The sequence below is a fragment of the Pseudorca crassidens genome, chromosome 8 (genome assembly GCF_039906515.1).
Source record: "Pseudorca crassidens isolate mPseCra1 chromosome 8, mPseCra1.hap1, whole genome shotgun sequence".
NCBI classification, from domain to species: Eukaryota; Metazoa; Chordata; class Mammalia; order Artiodactyla; family Delphinidae; genus Pseudorca; species Pseudorca crassidens.
This window is the reverse complement of record NC_090303.1, coordinates 46,414,367-46,434,433: the sequence shown is the minus strand read 5'-3', so window position 1 is coordinate 46,434,433 and position 20,067 is coordinate 46,414,367.

Below are 20,067 nucleotides of genomic sequence, written 5' to 3'. Positions count from 1 at the left end.
GTATTGCATTTGGATATAAACGAAACTTTACATAATATTACATAAATGCTTCCAAGCAGCTTAGACAACTCACTTTGGACCTTGCACTCCAAGGCCCACTGGTCCTCTAGGATCTGTAGGTCCTATCTGGCCTACTTCTCCCTAATGAGGTAAGAGTATTTGAAGAGTATTTGAATATAGCAGCAAAATAAAAATAATATGTACCTACCTTTGATCTCCTAAGAGCAAAACATATCAGCAAAGTAAGATAAAACTGAGTTTCATATGCTCTACTCACATACATGTGTATATGTGCATGTATCTATTCTGTATCTATTCAAATATAAATATATTTCAGGCATATATATATATATATATATATATATTTGGAAAAGATAGGCAGTTATATTCCAGAGTAACTAAAATTGACACGTGAGAAGCCAAGGTTACTGCTGATCAAAAGCAGTATCATAACCAGAGAGAACAACCTGAGCTTTCACCATTGGGCTCAAATCAGAAATCTCAAGGACTTTAACTGTATTCCATTGAGCTACTTCTCACATGGGACTCTCGAAGGAATCTACTGAAAGGGAGGTACTTTCAGAGGAGTATTTATTTAACAATGATCAGTGATTCTTTGAAGCAACGTAAGGACAGCTGGTTAAATAAGTGTCTCTCCCCAAGGGATAAATAATAGTTCTAATTTAGAAGGTAATTTGCTTCCAAGTTCATAGAAAATTTTTTATTTGCCAGGTTATTTCTGACTCCATATCTTTATATTTTTATTTTTATAAATTTATTTAATTTTGGCTTCATTGGTTCTTTGTTGCTGCGCGCAGGCTTTCTCTAGTTGCGGCAAGCGGGGGCTACTCTTCGTTGCGGTGCATGGGCTTCTCATTGCGGTGGCTTTTCTTGTTGTGGAGCACGGGCTCTAGGCGTGTGGGCTTCAGTAGTTGTGGCGCGTGGGCTCTAGAGCACAGGCTCAGTAGTTGTGGCGCATGGGCTTAGTTGCTCTGCGGCATGTGGGATCTTCCCAGGCCAGGGCTCGAACCCGTGTCCCTGCATTGGCAGGCGGATTCTCAACCACTGCGCCACCAGGGAAGCCCCTGACTCCATATCTTTAACTAAACGTTTTGGTTTTGGACCTATTGTAAGGAATGAAAACTAGCCAGCCCACAGGTAACCTCTACTGATATTACTGCTTGAGTTTCTAGAATAGGGTCTCACAAGTAAAAGTAATAAAAGCAGTAAATTAAGATGGTGTAAATATAGTCCGCCACCTTGGTAGCCACCGGTTCTGTGTCTGTGGATTTGAAACTGAGTCCCCATAAAATTGAGTTCCTCTGTTGAGTTTGTGATTAACCTCTCTATCCAAAACTTTATTCCATTTCTTGTCTGCCCTTTTCCCCTTAGAATTGAGTAGTATAAAAGAAAAAGGGGATTGAAATCGAGTAGGACCCTGTGAGGCCCTCCCAGGTACAAAAGCCCCTCCATTTCCCCCATTTCTTGCTTGTAGAAAAAGGCTTTAATTTCCTGGGCCTTCCCTGAGTTCTAAGGAGCAGGCACAGGCAGTTACTAATTAGTGAAACGGGGGAATGCAAAAACAGAGGAAGAGGGCTTCCCTGGTGGCGCAGTGGTTGAGAGTCCGCCTGCCGATGCAGGGGACATGGGTTCGTGCCCCGGTCCGGGAAGATCCCACATGCTGCAGAGTGGCTGGGCCCATGAGCCATGGCTGCTGAGCCTGCGTGTCTGGAGCCTGTGCTCCGCAACGGGAGAGGCCACAACAGTGAGAGGCCCGCATACTGCAAAAAACAAACAAACTAAGTAACAAAAACAAAGGAAGAGGAGTTAAACAAAAAAAGTAATGACAATAGTTCAGTGATAAAACAGAGTACTAGTTCCTCCATAAGGGACAGACAGAACAATCTGATGAATATCCCTGAGTTGTTCTTCAGGAACTAAGATCCCCCTCCACCGCCTGCCTCTTGGCAGAAGCTTGGCATCTCTGACTCCATATTGTACCTATCTGTTCTGCTGCTTCAACCTCTGAGTCATAAGCCTCTGTTCAGCCCTGCATGTAGACATGTTAATCACTAAAGGGACTCAGGTCAAGATCTGTGCAAACAGTCCCTTACTCAAAACTTACCTCCCACGAGGAGATAAGGAAGTATGGACAAAAATAACGATTGTCTTATCAAGATTTATAGGAACATCGGGAACAGATTCAGGTCAACTGAAGTCAACTAACCGAGAACAAAATGTTTTCACAACCCTCCTCGGACCCTTGCTGGCGCCCAGATATCTGTGGTCGTCCTTCTCTCTTGATCTTAACTCCCTCCTGCTTCCCCCTTCCCTAGCATAAAAGAAACTTGAATTCTACCCCAAATTAAGATGGTTCTTTAGGACATTAGTATGCCATCTTCTTGGTTTGCTGCTTTTCCTCTCCCCAGCACTGTGTCTCTTGACTTACTGGCCTGTAGTGCAGCAAGTGGTATGAGCTTGGACTCGGCTGCAGATTCAACCAATCTTGGATGGAAAATATTCAAGGAAAAATATTCCAAAAATATCCAAAAGAAAGACCTGAATTTGCTGCATGTTGGCAAATATTTACATAGCACTTACATGGTATTTGGTATTAGCAGTTATCTAGAGATGATTTTTAAAATACAGGAGGATGTGGGTAGGTTATATGTAAATCCTACACCATATATATAAAGGACTTGAGCATCCTCAGCTTTTGGTATAGGGAAGGGGGGTGGGAGTGCTGAAATCAACCTTCCAGCAGATACTGAGGGATGAATGTAAAAGCTTCTAAGAGCATAAAGAATACATATAACATGTTCTAAACCGTTAGGAATGCTAGTACATTTTACATTAAATAGAGATCTCTCATTTTTAAGTTCATCTCCTCTGCTGCCTTCCAAATGCACTGGCCACTGACCAGAAAACAACAATCAGAATATAGATAGATTAAACTCTTCTCTCATTTAGAAAGTTACCTTGGGATCAGGTGAGCCTTGTCCTGGGGGCCCTTGTGGACCAGGTGGACCAATAGGACCTTGGATTCCCTTTAAAATGAAAATTTAAAAAATAATATTAGTGAAATTAAGAAGAAATTTAAATAAGAGTAGTTTCAAATCTTCTAAAGTAAAAGTTTAGTTCACATCCCATAATTGATTACTTATACTCAGTTAATACTTGTTGAATGGGTGGCAGAGGCTGCTAGTAGAACCATAATATGCATTCTACCATTTTTCCACAGTAAGAGAATTTTTAACTGGCCTGCATGGCTGCCTAGAATAAAGACCATATTTGCTAATCCCTGGTGCAGCCGGGTGGACTGGATGCTGGCCAATGGGATGTGAATGAAGTGATCTGGGCAATTTCTGGTTCATGCTAAAGGAAGGATATGCCTTCTCTTTCCTTGTTCCCCTCCCCCTTGCTGAAGTGAAGACATAGTTGCTATCCTGGATTATGTGGATGAGGAAAGCACCCTTGGAATGTCAGACTAACAAGAATGAAGAAGGCTGAAACTCTGAATTCCCTGACGAATGGAGCCAACACGCCAGCTTGGAGTTTTAAATAAGAGAAACAAAAAATCCATCTTATTAACCTATTTCACCTCAGTCACATGCAGGCAAACCTGTATCCTAGCTGTACCAAGCAAGATCTCTCAGGATGTGAAATTGAAAATTTGACCTAGGCTCTAAGAAGCGATAGCCTGCAAACACCAAACTGAAGAACGGTCTAATACTTGACTCTCATTCACATTGTGGGTATAAGAAGGGAGAAGAGACAGGATGTAATAAGGTCTTCTTTGGAGAAAATAGCCTCATAAAGTGTTTTCCTTGGAGAAAATGGAAGGGGTTTGGCTTGCTTCTCTCTTTCCCACATTCTAGACAGGGAACATTAATGAAACGACTTGGAGACCTTGATTTTTATTTTTGGAACACAATGGACCAGTGTCTGACTCATGCCTGAGCAAGTTAAAATGGGCTGTGACAGCCAGCAGAGGGCTGGGGTGGGATCAGCCTGTGCATCCAGAGTTTGTCGGTGCAAAGGACCCACGAGATTTTTCCTGTGGCCCAGATGTACTCTAGATGCTTGGAGTTGACCTGGAACTGCTTTGAATCCTGTCCAAGAGGACCTAGAAGAGTAATGGAACTCCAACAGAGAGAGTCAGTATAGAGTAAAGCCCCAGAAAAGCAGAGGCTGATGGGGAGAAACAGCTGGAGGGAAAGAGTCCTTCATCCATGTCCCAGGAGGGGCAGTCTCAGGGGCAGTGCAGGAGCCCCACCAGGAAGAGTGTCAGCATCAAACATCTGCCAAGACCAGAGGACCCAAAGCCATCTGACAATAGACCAGCCAAGAAAGAACTTCCATGCCTCCTGCCATGCTCCCATCCTTGATTCAGCCTGGGAGGATAAGAAGCACATTCCACCCCATGGACAACAGATTCTCCCTGCAGCTCGTACAAGATAAATGAAGATTAAAAGGAAGATTAATACATTGACTAGATAGTTTTTATTAGACAATTAAAACTGATTTGAAACTTAGAGGTGATCCTATAACTTATTATTACCTAAAAGTGATAAGGAAAGTCTGTAACCTGCTGGTAATTTTTTTCTGTGGTAAGAAAAAGAAAAAACGTTACCCACTGAAAAAAATTTAAAGTGATGATGAGAGAAAAAACTAAGATTTTGTTTTGTTTACACCCCACAGGCCATGATTGTGCAAATAATGGTTACAGATACATGATTATTTTATTACAAATGCTATCCCATTTTCTCCAGCTAGATGATACAACTGTTTGTTCATTTTTGTTGTTGAAGATGAAGCGGTCTAAACAACTTAAGGAAGCTGAGATTCAGTAGTTATATTGAACCATTATAAGAAGGAATCCTTCCTGACTTACACAACAGTCTACAAGTAGCATGCAAGACCCCCCAAAATTCAAAGGATATGTGTGCATATACGTGTGTACACAAGTATATGTGGTTATTTATATTTCGATTCATTTTTAAGAGATTTGAAGTAGTCAAGCCTCCAAATATTTAGTGAAAATCTGCAGGCCACTTGAGAAATACTGTAAACATGTTGCTGGAAACAAGTTCCCCCAGAAACAGATGAGTGGGAAAATTAATGTCTATAAGAGAAATGGGAAGATCTAATTATAACAGTAATTCAATGGGTAAACATGTTAAGTTAAGAATAAGAAGAAAAATGGGGAACTGCCTGCATAGAGGTTAAATTGAAGTCGAATTTAAATCACTTGTCTTAAAAAGGTAAACAAATTCTTTTCTTGTTCAGACAGTTTACAAATGACACATTCCATTCAATTTCCCATCCAATAGGGGCCAGCTCCATATGGTCACATATGCCCTAAAAGACTTTTCTCTTGGAAAAGAAGAGAAAACAAAAGTCAAAGAGGTCTTTTTGTTTTTCCTTTTGTTTTCTTTTCAAGCTGTAGAACAACAGGTTCCACCAAGAAACAGTATTAAAGGCATCAGGGAGTTGCAGGTGGGAGGTCCAAGATTCACAGGCCATCTGGAAAGGCTTGGCTTTCTTCGAACCTCATTTTCAGCTTCACAGTGGTGACTCAGCACCAGGAACACCACAAGGCCCAGGATGTGACAGCGCTGTCACTTCCAAGATCAGAAACTGGCTGAAACGGTTTTGCTGAAACCAGCAAAAAAACTACAAAGTCTGAGAATGCCTGGCAGCATAGTCAAACCTTTGTAGTCCAAACAAACCAGCTCTTAATTATTATCTAAATATTATATAAATATTTATCCTGGCTTCTTCTGCACCCTAATCCCCCTAATGTATTATACTAGGACCTCTACCGAGGGGAAGGAAATAGAAAAAGGAGTAATACCCAACTTGGCTGTTGCTTGGATTAACAACAATAAAAATACTGATTAATTAGAATATGATTAGAAATAAACTCAGAGTTAATGTCAACAGTGAGATTTGGAGTTATCTCCTTTTTTATCCTTCCCTTCTCTCACTACCCTAGATGAAGGAAGTACTATTTGTTTGCTAAGCAACAGAATAATTCAAACCATAATCATAAATTTTAATCAAACTGTTTTGCCACTTTCTACACAGGAGGACATTCAGCATAAATTTGGATTTGTTGGTCACTTTGATTAAATGAGATTATGTAGGTAGATAGTACTGTTATATTATCTTCACATTATTTCTTTTTTAAAATTAATTAATTAATTTACTTTTGGCTGTGTTGTGTCTTCGTTGCTGTGCGCGGGCTTTCTCTAGTTGCGGCGAGCAGGGGCTACTCTTCGTTGCAGTGCGCGGGCTTCTCATTGTCGTGGCTTCTCTTGTTGCGGAGCACGGGCTCTAGGCACACGGGCTTCAGTAGTTGTGGTTTGCGGGCTTCAGTAGTTGTGGCTCACGGGCTCTAGAGCACAGGCTCAGTAGTTGTGGCGCAACGGCTCAGTTGCTCCGCGGCATGTGGGATCTTCCCGGACCAGGGCTCAAACCCGTGTCCCTTGCATTGGCAGGCGGACTCTCAACCACTGCGCCACCAGGAAGCCCTCTTCATATTATTTCAATCTAACAAAATTGCCTTGCTTTTCCAAAAGTTGTGATCAGAAGAATTTGGAAGTCATTCCAGCCATAAATTTAGACACAGCCTCACAGATCTTTCTTTTGTTCTGACCAAGAGCGGCCAAGAGCTATTTGTAAACTCTATCCGTGGTTTGCTTCTGTTCAGGAACAATGCTCCCTCAGTAAAGTGGTTCCCTCTGATTCTGGTCCTTGTTTTAAGTTTAATAGTTTTTTAGATTGCTACGTGGCTGGGGGTGGGAAACACTAATCTACTGGCATCAGAAGAGAGTGGGATTTCATCATTCACAAAGCTTCAAGGGAAAAAACACACACAAACCAACAGGTAAATAAATTATCACTCCCAAGGGAAACTAAAAATATAAGCTAATGCTCCAAAACTCTTGTCCTGTAAATTAGGCTTTAATGTTAAAAGTCACAACATCAAGAAACATACAATTTATTTCTTAAGTCTTTAGAAGTTCTAAAAACTAAAATCTCATGAAACCATCTTATCCTTCCCTACATGCACTTTTGGATATATATTCCATTGCAATTTCACTATCAAATGTTCTTATAGCAGTTTGCAGTACTGGCCTTCAGTGAACACCAGGTTTAAGCCAGAATGTTCTGTACAAAAGGGAAAGAGAGAAAGCGTCGATTACCTGTTCCCCTTGACTCGCAATTCCGGGGATGCCCATTGGTCCTTGGGGTCCCATAGATCCCATATCCCACAGTGTAGAAAATAAGTCAGAAGTATAACAACTAACCTCATTATTTCATACTATGCTAATCTTGAATTATGCTGGATTAAAGTCTATCTTTAAACCATAAAGAAGCTCCACATGGAAACTTAGAAAACACTGTTCCTTTTAAATAGTTTGTAGTTCAAATTTGCCAAAATAGTGAAAGATGTTTTCACTATTTGGTCTAAATTGGTGACTCTTTGCCCCAGTTTACATTTATTTTTCACACAAGAACCCAGAATTCCTGAATTGTTATTATAATGACACAAACCCTTCTTGCTAGGATCATAACAGAAATATTTAGAAGTATAAAATTCATAGGGTGCAAGAAAATAAATATTTGAGAGAGAAATTAAAGAAAAATATTTTTTAAATTTCTAAATACCCTTTCCCTCCAAATCTTACTAAAATGCATTTTAAAAATTAAGAAATTATCTAAGGTAAGTGCAGCAAAATTAAAGAACCTCACCTTCTCTTTCCAGGAATAAATTTGGGAAATAAAGTGAGAGTTATCAGTAAGAAGAACAATACCATTCATCCATTCTCTGTGTGTTTCAACAAATATGTGTTGAGTGTTCATTATGTGCCAGGAACTGTTCCAAACACAGGGAAACAGCCGTGACCAAAACAGTCAAAACTCTCTTTCCTCATAGAGGTTTCATTTTTGTAGAGGAAACAGAAGATAATAAACAAGATGGATAGGAGAAATAAATGGTATGTTGAATAATGGTAAGTGCTAAGGAGAAAAATAAATGGAGGGATGGGGAGACAGCTGCAGTCTTGGAAAAGGTGACCAGGGATGGTCTCACTGATGAGAGGGAATGAGCCAGGTAGAAACTTGGAGGAAAAGCATTCCTGGCAGAGCAAACATCCAGTGCAAGGGTGATGCCTGGCAGATTCCAGAAATAGCAAGGAGGCAATGTGGCTGGAGCTAGTGAGCACGAGGGGAAGTGGTAGAGAATGGAGTCAGGGAAGTGTGGCAGTGGGCTCAGGCAGAGCAATCAGTAGGGTGTTTTAGGCCATAGTAAGAACTTTGGCTTTTCGCTGAGGGAGATGAGAAGCCACTAGAGGGTTTTGAGCAGAGGAGTGAAAGATCTGACATAGTCTTGAAAGGCTCACTCTGGAAGCAGTACTGAGAACAAACTGAAGAGATGTCCCTGTGAGAGGTGATGGGGGCCTGGACCAGGCTGTTGAGTGAAGGTGGTGGGGAGTGCTCAGATCCTAAATAGATTTTGAAAATAGAGCTAACAGGATTTGTTACAGATTGAAAGGACCCTAGGGTGTCTTTGAGGTTTGTGGAAGAATAGACTTGTCATTTATGGACAAGGAGAAGACTGAGATGAAGCAAGGTTGGGGGAGGGTATACCAGGAGCTTAGTTTTGGATATGTTAAGCCTGAGATGCCTAAAATAGACATCCAAATGGAGGTATCAAGTAGGAAAGAGGGGCCTGAGCTGGAGACATAAATTTGGGAACCCTCAGTATATAGATGGCATTTAAAGCCATGACTGGGTGAGTTTACAAGTAGATAGGGAAGAGAGAAGGTTCAAGGACTGAGCCCTTTGGAACCTCCAAGTATTAGAGGTCAGAGAGATGAAGAACAACCAGCAGTAGAGACTGATAAGGTGCAGCCAGAGAGATCAGGTGAAGAGATTGTTTCAAGGAGGTGAAGGTCCTAGCAGAGGATGCTACTGATAGGTCAAGTAAGTTGGCAACTGAGAATTGACCACTGGATTAGGCAACATGAATAAATACTCTTCTTTTAATGTCAGTTGTATTTAGACTACATCAGGGTTTACAGACTTTTTCTTAAACAGTTGGATAGGAAATATTTTATGCTTTTGGGTCATAATAAGGTCTCTTTCATAACGAATGAATGCTGTTTTGGTAGTACAAAACCAGCCATAGACAATACCCAAATGAACAGGTGTGCCTGTGTTCTAGTAACACTTTATTTACAAAAACAGGCAGCCTGCCCTGTAGTTTGCCAATGCCTGGGCTAAAATAAATATGTTTTTATAAACAAAAGCACATCGTTAGATCCTACTTTATATAATATTAAAAACCTGAACCTGTCATTAAGACATGTCCTGGCATATGCTTCTCAGTGTTTCACTTTGTGTCAATCCCTAGTCTAAATAAATATCATGGATGGAAACATGTAAAGGACTCAAGTTCTACTTCAAAGCTGGGCTATTCTGATTCAGAACTTGATTGCTTATCATGTGGCAGAGAGTGCACTAAATGCTTTTCATGCTTTATCTCATTTAATCCTCACAACCCTCTGAAAGTAAGCGTTTCCATTTTCCAGATGAGGTTAAGTAACTCCCATTCACACATCTGATGGATGGCAGAAGCAAGATTCAAGTTCACTCCCCCTAACTCCAAACCCAACTCATATCACTCTTCTGCAAATATTCAATAAAATAAGAGAGATCCTCTTTGGGGTATTATTACTTACATTTAATATCTATATTAAAGCTACTTCCTTGTGCTGCAACAATTGTGTGTATTTGAGAGTCCTTATAGAGGTGTTTATCTAGCCTCTTGAATCACAGAATATAAAAGAATAGGAAAGGAAGAAAGGAGAAGGGAAAGGGAAGACAGTATTGATTTGGTAAGGGAATAGCAGATGAAAGTCTTGCAATTACTATGTGACAATGTTCTGACATTTAATATGTTTTCTTTGCATGAGCTCCAGACGTAAAACCACGAATGCCATTTCAACAACACCTGGATAAGTTAATTTACTAAACTCATAACACAACAGTTCTCTTGTACTCAGTACTCCAAAGGAAGAAAGAGCATCTTACATATTTTTAAGGTACTTTGAAAGTGGAGTTACACCACCAGTGCTGAGCTATTTGAACCAAGAATTGTATGACATCTAAAATTTGTATAATTCACTATTTACCACTGTCTCTACTATTTAAATACAGATGCCCAGAAGAGACAGCTACCAGTAAATAGTAAATAAAAGGAATAAGTAATTCAAGTAGAAATACAACACCCAAGATAATCATCAATGTCAATAGTTATTTTAATATAATATATAATATAATGATATGCTTAGACATTGACATATAAATGACTCCAAACTGATTTGAGGTCTCTGTTTTTTGCACATTTCTTATAACTCTTCCCCTTCTGGCAGCTTTCCCTTGGCACTGGTCTTTAAGGCCTTCATAATTAACTGGATACCTGTGGTGTATGATCATCAGGTTGTACATAGTTCATAAATGTACATACATAAAGAACAATGAAAAAAATAATTGTATTGTCGTCCTTTCTATTATACACCCTTTTGCAGTACCTTGTCCCCTTCGATTGATGGGCCTTCTAATCCTTGTGGGCCAACTGGTGCTTCAGAACCTTTTTCACCCTGAAAGTATATGGAAGGGATATGAATGCACTAATAAAATTCAGGATTTTAAAACAGTTCAAGCATTCAAAGCATCTAAATTCACTGCTAACTATAAATGGGTAATTCTAACTCCAAGATTTGTAAATTGCCAAAGAAAATTAGCATTAACGTTCATAAATAGAATCTATCCAAACATAACGCATGCAGCATCACTAAAGTTGGAAAAGCACTCCATTCCTAATATAATCAGATATATCTGGATATGGGAGATCTGATCAATCACATATTATAACTAACAGAATCAGTCTTCCATTTCCTCAACATTTCTATAACTGGATCCATTACACAATGAAAATTTGTCTCTCAGTATATGAAATAATATTTGCTAAGATTGAATTATTTATTACATGTTTTATACCAGAATTTATAATCATTTATTGAAAACTTAGTTTTAGAAGAATTCATGGAAAATCTTCTTGGATATGCTTCCAGAGTCACATGACCTGTGTGAATAGCTCTGGTTGTAATGTAATATCAATGAAGTCATAACACTGTGCATTTGTATGAAAAACAAACCATATAATCAATCAGAAGTAGTACACATTTCATGAACCGAGAGCAGAATCAAAGAACATTTGCAGGAAACCTAGGAAACAGGAAAACACACCTTAATGTCCATCTATATTCATAATTTCTTCACTTAAGCCCTACGTCATTGCAAAGTAGCCCCAAGAAGAATACACAGAAACCTCCGATTTGGTCTTGCTGGTTGGGGAGTGAAGTGTTCTGACTAATGGGTTCTTCTGATTGTTACCACAGAGTATATTTGTGTCCAGTCAACCCTAAAACAACACTGAATATAATGAGTTCTTTCTTTGATGAGTCAGAGTGTGTTATTATGAAGGAGTGTATCATTATTTCATACAGTTGAAACTGTCACTAAGACATGCCCTGAAATAGGCTTCGCAGTGTTTCATTTATCCCTTTCTCACTTATTTCTTAGTTTTGAAACCTCACAGATGATAAGGAGAAATAATTCTGGCTATTTGAATTTTCAGGTTGTTTGGGCTACACATAAATCGAAATTTACTATGTGCCAAAGAAAAATTCAAGAAATTATGTATTATAAAACTTTCTGAAATGCGGTGCCAAATTGCTGGCCTCTGCCTTCTCATGATGATACTTTGGTTAGTCAAGAGCATTAGTAATGTCCCCTTCATCCGACATATTATTTCCATTTACTATAACAAATTAAAATTTGTTAGTTAACAAGGGCTTCTTTTAAAATTCAATCCAGCAGTTACAACTTCGTGTGAATTACTTGTTTTAACTAATTGATTTCCCTTTCGTTGAGATTTAGGTTTCTCATAGATAACTGAATATTGATCATGGTGGAAGAGGCTGAAAATGAGAAGCAATTTTAGAGTGTGAGGCCGTACTGAGAAGGTTGGGTCTCAGTGACTCGACTGAATGACTGAAGTGGAAGGTCTTAGACACTTAGAAAGCAGCACATGCTTCTCTGGGTAGTGTGTATGCATGCATGTGTCTCTGGGGGAAAGGTTTTAGAAAAGAAGAGAAAAGGACCCCAAAGTTTATCCTTACTTACTCTGAAATTTTGTTGATGCTGCCCAAAGTGTCTTGGAAAATCATTTCCTAGGTGGCCTGTGGCAAAGGAGCCATATATTATGGGTAAAGAGTCTAGAGCAGGGATCAGCAAAGTACAGACCATTGGCCAAATTCAGCCCACTGCACGTTTTTTGTAGGTACAGCGTTATGGGAACACAGCCAAGTTCATTTATTAATACATTGTTTAGGGCTGCTTTCATGCTGCAGCAGCAGAAGTTAAGTAGTTGCAACAGATATCGTATGGCTCACAAAGCCTAAAATATTTACTGTCTGGTCCTTTACAGAAAAAGTTTGCCAAGCCCTGGTCTAGAGGAACCTGAGCTCCAAGAATTACATATGGGAGGCAGTGGAAACATTTAAATTCTCCATTGCCAGGTAAAAGGTAGGTCTTGCATAACATTTTGCTCCTTCTGGTAATATGGTAACTCCAATTCCCTCCACCCACCCACATTTCTTTTCTTACGTTAATGGAAGTACTGTGACAAATTGTTTTATTGGACTGTTTCTTCTGTACGTTTCACAAAACAAAGCTGTGGGTAAAGCTTGGTATAGCCACGTTCAATAACTTAATTTCTGGGCATAAAGATGCTATTTATCACTGTGACTTTAATGACTACAAGCTACTTTAAGAGATTTCTCTAATTTCATATGCGGTAATTATATGAAGCAGCAGCCTTTCAGTTACTTATTTATATTTGCAAATGTCACAATAGCTTTATATTAAGGGGAAATTTACATATTACTTCGTTTACTAGGGTGAAGGTGGTCAGGAGAAGATACTTGACCTGGGATAATTGGCTAGGACACATTTTTGTAAATTTGTCATTCATGACCATGCAATACAAAGCATTTTCCCTCAGTGTAGAAGGTGTTGTTGTTACCTTTGGTCCTGGAGGTCCTTCTCCTGGTAAGCCCCTCTCTCCTGGTGCTCCCTCAGGCCCACGGGGACCCTGGTTAGGATACGAGGGGGTGAGGAACAAGAGAAAAGAGAAAAAGAGAGAAAGGGAGAGAATGGGAGGAGGGGGAAGAGAGGAGACGGGAAGATAGAAAATGGTCATATTTCAGTTCGCATGGGCATAGTCCTGTTCATGTGATTAGTGAGAATCCTTCTAGTAAACTCCATACTGATCAGTAGAATCATAGAGTTGTGAAGAATAATATTCTCATTGTATTAAATACTTGTTCCATTTGATTGGCATAAGATGTTCTATTCCGGTGTTCTCAATTGGAGGAAAATGGAAATTAAGTGATGCTTCAGAATAAGGATGAGGAAATCAATCCTATGAGGAAAGGCTAAAAATCTAGGACTGTGTGGCCTGGAGAAGGATGTGGAGTGATTAATCATTTAATTAGGTTATCAGGGGAGCCCTGTGAAGAAATCACTACACAGCTGTTTTAAAGCACTGAATTCTATTCATATGTTGTTTTAATTTCCATCCTGATAAATTTAGATTCAAACTTGAATTCTTTCAGGAACTGGTTGAATCCATTGGAGGTTTATGTGCAAGTAGGAATCGTGATAGAATCATTAAGGAGGAACAGGATTTTCCATCTCAGTGTTTAAAAGTAAGAAGCCCATGTGGCTGTTCCTCAAAAAGGCACTCAGATAGGTGAGGACTTCTCACATAAGGAAAGAAAAACAACACAGTCCCAGGCTTTGAAATGGACTGACAGGAAACATACTCATTGAAAAATAACAGCAAAAGAGTCACTTAAACCTGGAATTTTACAAGGTTATAAAGTTTTCCCCTCTTTCTTCTTGGCCAGAAGGCAAAAAAAAAAAAAGTAGAAAAGGGACTAACAACAAGAATTGTAGAAGCATGAACTGGAGCTTTTCCTCTAATGGACCTAGAAAGATAATTAGGGCTTTCTTGCCAGGGCAGTAAATCTTTGATGGAACAAGGTCTACTGAGTTGCCCAGAGTCCCAAAGCCAGCTGGCTGCAGACACTCTGAGTGATCTTGGGACTCAGTATATAGTAATCCAGCGTAATTTAAGAGGTACTTTCTACTCAAGCCTGGTAGCAGAGCTAGGATACAGCATTATGCTCATCAGTGACTGATCACAGCTACAGATTTGTGAGAGAGAAAGCTAACTGTATCCCATATTTAATTTTTTTTGCCTTTCCCTAATACTGGATATTTAAAAGAGTCTTTAGTATTTGTGCATAGCCAATTTAGTAAAGACTTTAATTGAAGGAAAAAGCTAGCATTTAATTCAATTTAAATTGCTATGCTTGTGGGAAAACTAGCTTTTAACCATCCAAGACCTTAATCAAAGCTCTAATATCCATGACAGCTTACTCTAATGTTAGAGAAATTAACAAGGGGGAAAGTAAACATGAGCGTGAAAACTAGATTGCAAACTAAACAGACAAGGCCTAGCTACTATCACACACAGGATACCAAAAATATTAACAAATTATTCTTCTTCCCCACCGATATGACAAATGAAAATAACTCAATTTACAGTGAATGCAAAGGAATCTTTTTCCAGTTCATTCAATTTTTTTTTCCCATTCGTTCAACAAATGTTTACCAAAAGCCTGGTAGATGCGAGTCACTGTGCTAGGGTCTGAAAACAGTAGGCAGCCCTGCTCCCTGTCTCATAAAGTTGACAGTCTTGCATAATAACCAAAAGCAGATTTGGGTGTCATTTGCACTGAGGTTCAAGCCCCCGCTCTGCTACATATTAGCAATGTGATCTTAAGCAAATAATTCAATCTCTCTAAAGTTCAGCATTGTCATCAGAATGGTGGTAACAATAGTACCTACCTCAACCACACGTATTAATATAAAGATTAGCTCAGAGAGATTTAAAGCTCTTACATATTAAGCACTCAATAAATATCTGCTATCACTAACAAAATTATTTCCCTTGAATCCTGCAATTGCTCAGAATGTCCTTTTATAAAGTTTTTACAAATTAGATAGTCTCAGAGTGAACGGCTTTATGTTAAGCAATATGGAGAGAGGCATGCAGCACAGAGTAAGCACAGACCCTTCCTTCGTCTCTGCATTTCTAGAATACATTAGCCAAGGTGAAAATGAAAATAATGAAGCCTTTTAGGAGTCATGTGTTCCAGGCTGCTGAGAACAGAGTTAATGCTTGTGAACAATCACTTAGGGGCATTAAAAAAAAGAGTGTAATTACTGGAAACTGTCAGAGTAATATTCTACACCATCAGTATATTCCCAAGTTTTCCAGTTAAACAGTCAAGATGAAAGATGACTGCCAACCAGAGAAGAGAAAGAGAAAGTACTTGGGTTAGATGAACTATACTGTTAATTTATTAAGACAGTACCAACAGATTTTTTTTCCAGATTATTTTTTAAAAGACAAAAATGCTCTGTAAAAAATAGTGTCCTTTTCAGAGGCCATGACATTCTTATTTGGCTTCTAATGAACACTTCTAATTTAAAAATATCTAGTGGAAGGAACTAATTATCAGCTAACAGAGTCTGATCAGAAATACTTTATATGAGACATTAACAAGATAAAATATGACTGTCCATTATCTGATTATCTTCCTTAATAATCTCAATAGTGTGGGTAATCAATAAAAGTGGTTTCAATATACGTTGCAAGCATACGCTACATATCAATATGCTCAATAATAATATAAATTAGCCTTAATATTAAAACGGTGAAATCTACTTTGCTTTTAACTTCAAAATAATTATAGTTTTGTTTCAGGGGGTATTTTTCACAGATAGTGCTCTGAGTATCCTTGCACAAAAAACAAACAGATCACCCTGAGAATCTGAATCAATTTATTATTCATGAATCAGTCATCTGTCAGACCAACACAAAACTAGTGGTAATCATATAATTAAAGAAGGTAGCTGACAGTTCAAAGTTAGGTCATGGAGCTGGAATATTAATTCAGTCGATCAGATTTATTTATCACTGTTACATAAAAAGAGTAGTTAGTGCTAAACCTGAAACCACTTGAAATGATTCAGGCAAAGAAACAAAGGTTCTGGCAGCAGAACCTTTGTCAGTCCTAAGGTAAGTCTTTATGTTACTTTGAAATAATTAAAAAGCTCTCATTGTTGATCTTTTATTACGACATTTTGGGAGAATATTTTCATGTATTACTTGAGATCCTTCCCATCTTTGTTATGATTTTAGTTCCCAATTAAATCAAAGACTTCACAGTGTCACTCTAATTTGTGTAATTGTGATTGGATAGCAAGAAAACAAACAAGAATTTCATGTTCTGGCAATATCATGAAAACTCTCCAGCTACAAACAGAAAGGCAAATAATATACATTTTTCTTTAAAATGAAGGCCCCAAAAATCAATAAATAAGGGAAATCACAGGGTTCCAAAACAAAAGGAGCACTGAACACTAGAGGTAAGCATGTAAGCTGACACTGTAACTGTTCTGGGTAAAAAGTGTGGTTGGGGCTTCCCTGGTGGCGCAGTGGTTGAGAGTCCGCCTGCCGATGCAGGGGACACAGGTTTGTGTCCCGGTCCGGGAGGATCCCACATGCCGCAGAGCGGCTGGACCCATGAGCCAGGGCCGCTGGGCCTGCGCGTCCGGAGCCTGTGCTCCGCAACGGGAGAGGCCACAACAGTGAGAGGCCCACGCATCGCAAAAAAAAAAAAAAAAGTGTGGTTGTATGGTAGGACAAAGTCTTGTAGTCTAAGAGGGAGAACCAGGAACAAAGACTTTGTCTCACTCGATGGAAAACAAGGAGAAAATTAGAACTAAGATCCCCCCCCATAAAGCTAGGACCTTCAAAGTTATATATCTTCAATGAAAGGGCAGGGTAGAAAAAAGCCATCCCATAAACACAGTGTTATGAATGACAAGAATCTTGTCTACCTTCACTTGGGCTCTAAATGGGCCCAAAAACTCTTAACCTGGTCCTGTGCTATGTATGGGTTTGTAGTTTCAAGTGACACCATGTTGGTGGTCTGGGGACACCTTAATCAAGACAATAGCATCAAGGATGTGCCTGGAGTACATAAGAGATGCAAATGCACACTTCTCTCAAGCATGCTCCACACAGAACACTTGGGTTTTCACAATTAAACCTGGCTGACAATGAGTTCAGATGTGATAGTACAAAACATACAAGAGGGCTTCCTTGGTAGCGCAGTGGTTGGGAGTCCGCCTGCCGATGCAGGGGACACGGGTTCGTGCCCCGGTCCGGGAGGATCCCACATGCTGCGGAGCAGCTGGGCCAGCTGCGCCATGGCCGCTGAGCCTGTGCTCTGCAACGGGAGAGGCCACAACAGTGAGAGGCCCGCGTACCACCAAAAAAAAAAAAAAAAAATACAAGAAAATAATTCTCGGGACTTCCCTGGTGGCGCAGTGGTAGAGAGTCCACCTGCCGATGCAGGGGACACGGGTTCGAGCCCTGGTCTGGGAGGATCCCACATGCTGCGGAGCAGCTGGGCCAGCTGCGCCATGGCCGCTGAGCCTGTGCTCTGCAACGGGAGAGGCCACAACAGTGAGAGGCCCGCGTACCACCAAAAAAAAAAAAAAAAAAATACAAGAAAATAATTCTCGGGACTTCCCTGGTGGCGCAGTGGTTGAGAGTCCACCTGCCGATGCAGGGGACACGGGTTCGAGCCCTGGTCTGGGAGGATCCCGCGTGCCGCGGAGCAGCTGGGCCCGTGGGCACAGCTGCTGAGCCTGCGCGTCTGGAGCCTGTGCTCCACAACGGGAGAAGTCGCGATGGTGAGAGGCCCGCGCACTGCGATGAGGAGTGGCCCCCGCTTGCCACGGCTGGAGAAGGCCCTCGCACAGAGACGAGGACCCAATACAGCAAAAATAAATAAATAAATAAATAAATAACTCCTACAAAAAAAAAAAAAAAAGAAAGAAAAGAAAATAATTCTCAGTGAGTAAAAGTGAGCCAATATAATGTAAACTTCCCCAAGGTTGCCAAATAATAGGATAAAATAATAGAGACCAAAAAAGGAAGTATACTTTTTAATGGTCTTAAGAAAAGCATAGAAATATAAGAAGCAAAGAGGACAGTATAGCAAAAACATATTAGTAAAAAAAAAAAAAAGACAAATTTTTAAAATTAGCTTTAAGAATTTTTAAAAATACTCATTAAGTTAAAAATACAAGGTATGATTTCAGGACATTTTATAACCAGAAAAAGATAAATTTGTGAATTATGAGTTAGATTTGAGGAAATCACCTTAAAATGCAACTAAACATCTAACAGAATTTCTGAATAAATGGAGAATGGAAAAATAAAAGATCTGAAGAGATAACAACTAAGAACTTTCAAAATTGTTGAATTCTCAGATTCATGAAACCCATGAATTTGAAGCACCCAAATATATCCATATTTATATGCATCATAGTAGATCTATGGAGACATTCAGTAAGTCCTTCAATGGTGGACAGTAATGGCAAATCCTTACTTGATTAATTGCCGGCCCCCCCTCCCCACCAATTATGGCCATCATCATGACCCTCTCTCCATTATGAAAGAGTTCCAGCTAGTCAACATATTGATACTACCAGTGTGACTGGCCCTTTCCAGAGAAAGATGACAACGGGCTTGCATGTACCTTTTGCAGGTTGGTCACTCAGCAGTGGCAGTATCCATATTAGGTTTGTTAAAAGGAAGTTTATATTGATCCTGTGTATAACCTCCATCCCAGCCACTCATTAAAACTGAGTGGATGGGACTTCCCTGGTGGTGCAGTGGTTGAGAATCCGCCTGCCAATGCAGGGGATGCAGGTTCGTGCCCCGGTCAGGTAGGATCCCACATGCCGCAGAGCGGCTGGGCCCATGAGCCATGGCCACTGAGCCTGCGCGTCTGGAACCTGTGCTCTGCAACGGGAGAGGCCCCGACAGTGAGAGGCCCACGTGGATGGTAGTAGAGCTGGGAAACTGAGTGGATGGTAGTAGAGCTGGGAAAATAGATTGATTGACATCCTGTCTACTTGTTTAGTTAGAGCCTTCTTTAAAATGGATGTGGTTTGGTGAGCATTCACCTAGGACACAAATATCTTCATACTCTGTGTTCATGAAGAGAACAGGAGTCTAATTTCCAGGTAGGCCAGCAAAACATGCTCAGTTTTGTTCTTCCTTTGTCTGTTCATATGGGGCTATAGGTGTGGCTTGTGGGAAAAGTAGCAATGGAGTAGATGCCATAGGAGTCTAAGCCAATTACTCATGAAACTATTTGTATCTTCAAGAATAATGATGAACTTCTACGACACATAGCCTAGATGGCTTCTATAACACCCAGTTCATGATGAATAATTCAACATGGACTTCCCTGGTGGCACAGTGGTTAAGAATCTGCCTGTCAGTGCAGGGGACACGGGTTCGATCCTTGGTCCCAGAAGGTCCCACATGCCGCGGAGCAACTAAGCCCATGTGCCACAACTACTGAAGCCCGCGAGCTCTAGGGCCCATGTGCCACAACTACTGAGCCCGCATGCTGCAACTACTGAAGCTCACATGCCTAGAGCCCATGCTTCGCAACAAGAGAAGCCACTGCAATGAGAAGCCCGCGCACCACAACGAAGAGTAGTCCCCGCTCGCCACAACTACAGAAAGCCAGCATACAGCAATGAAGACCAAACGCAGCCAAAAAAAAAAAAATTTGACACGTATGGTCGTGTATTGTCCCATGATTAGCCATGCAGTCTCTCCTAGGATCCAGCAGCAAGGCAGAGCTGTTTATTAAGTTTATTAAGCTAAAAGTAGGCATGTGGAAGAAAAAGAAGAGACCTTATGCTTGCTTCAAAAGTCTCAGGTTCTTTTGGACAGTTCATAAAGGCTTTGCAGTGAAACAT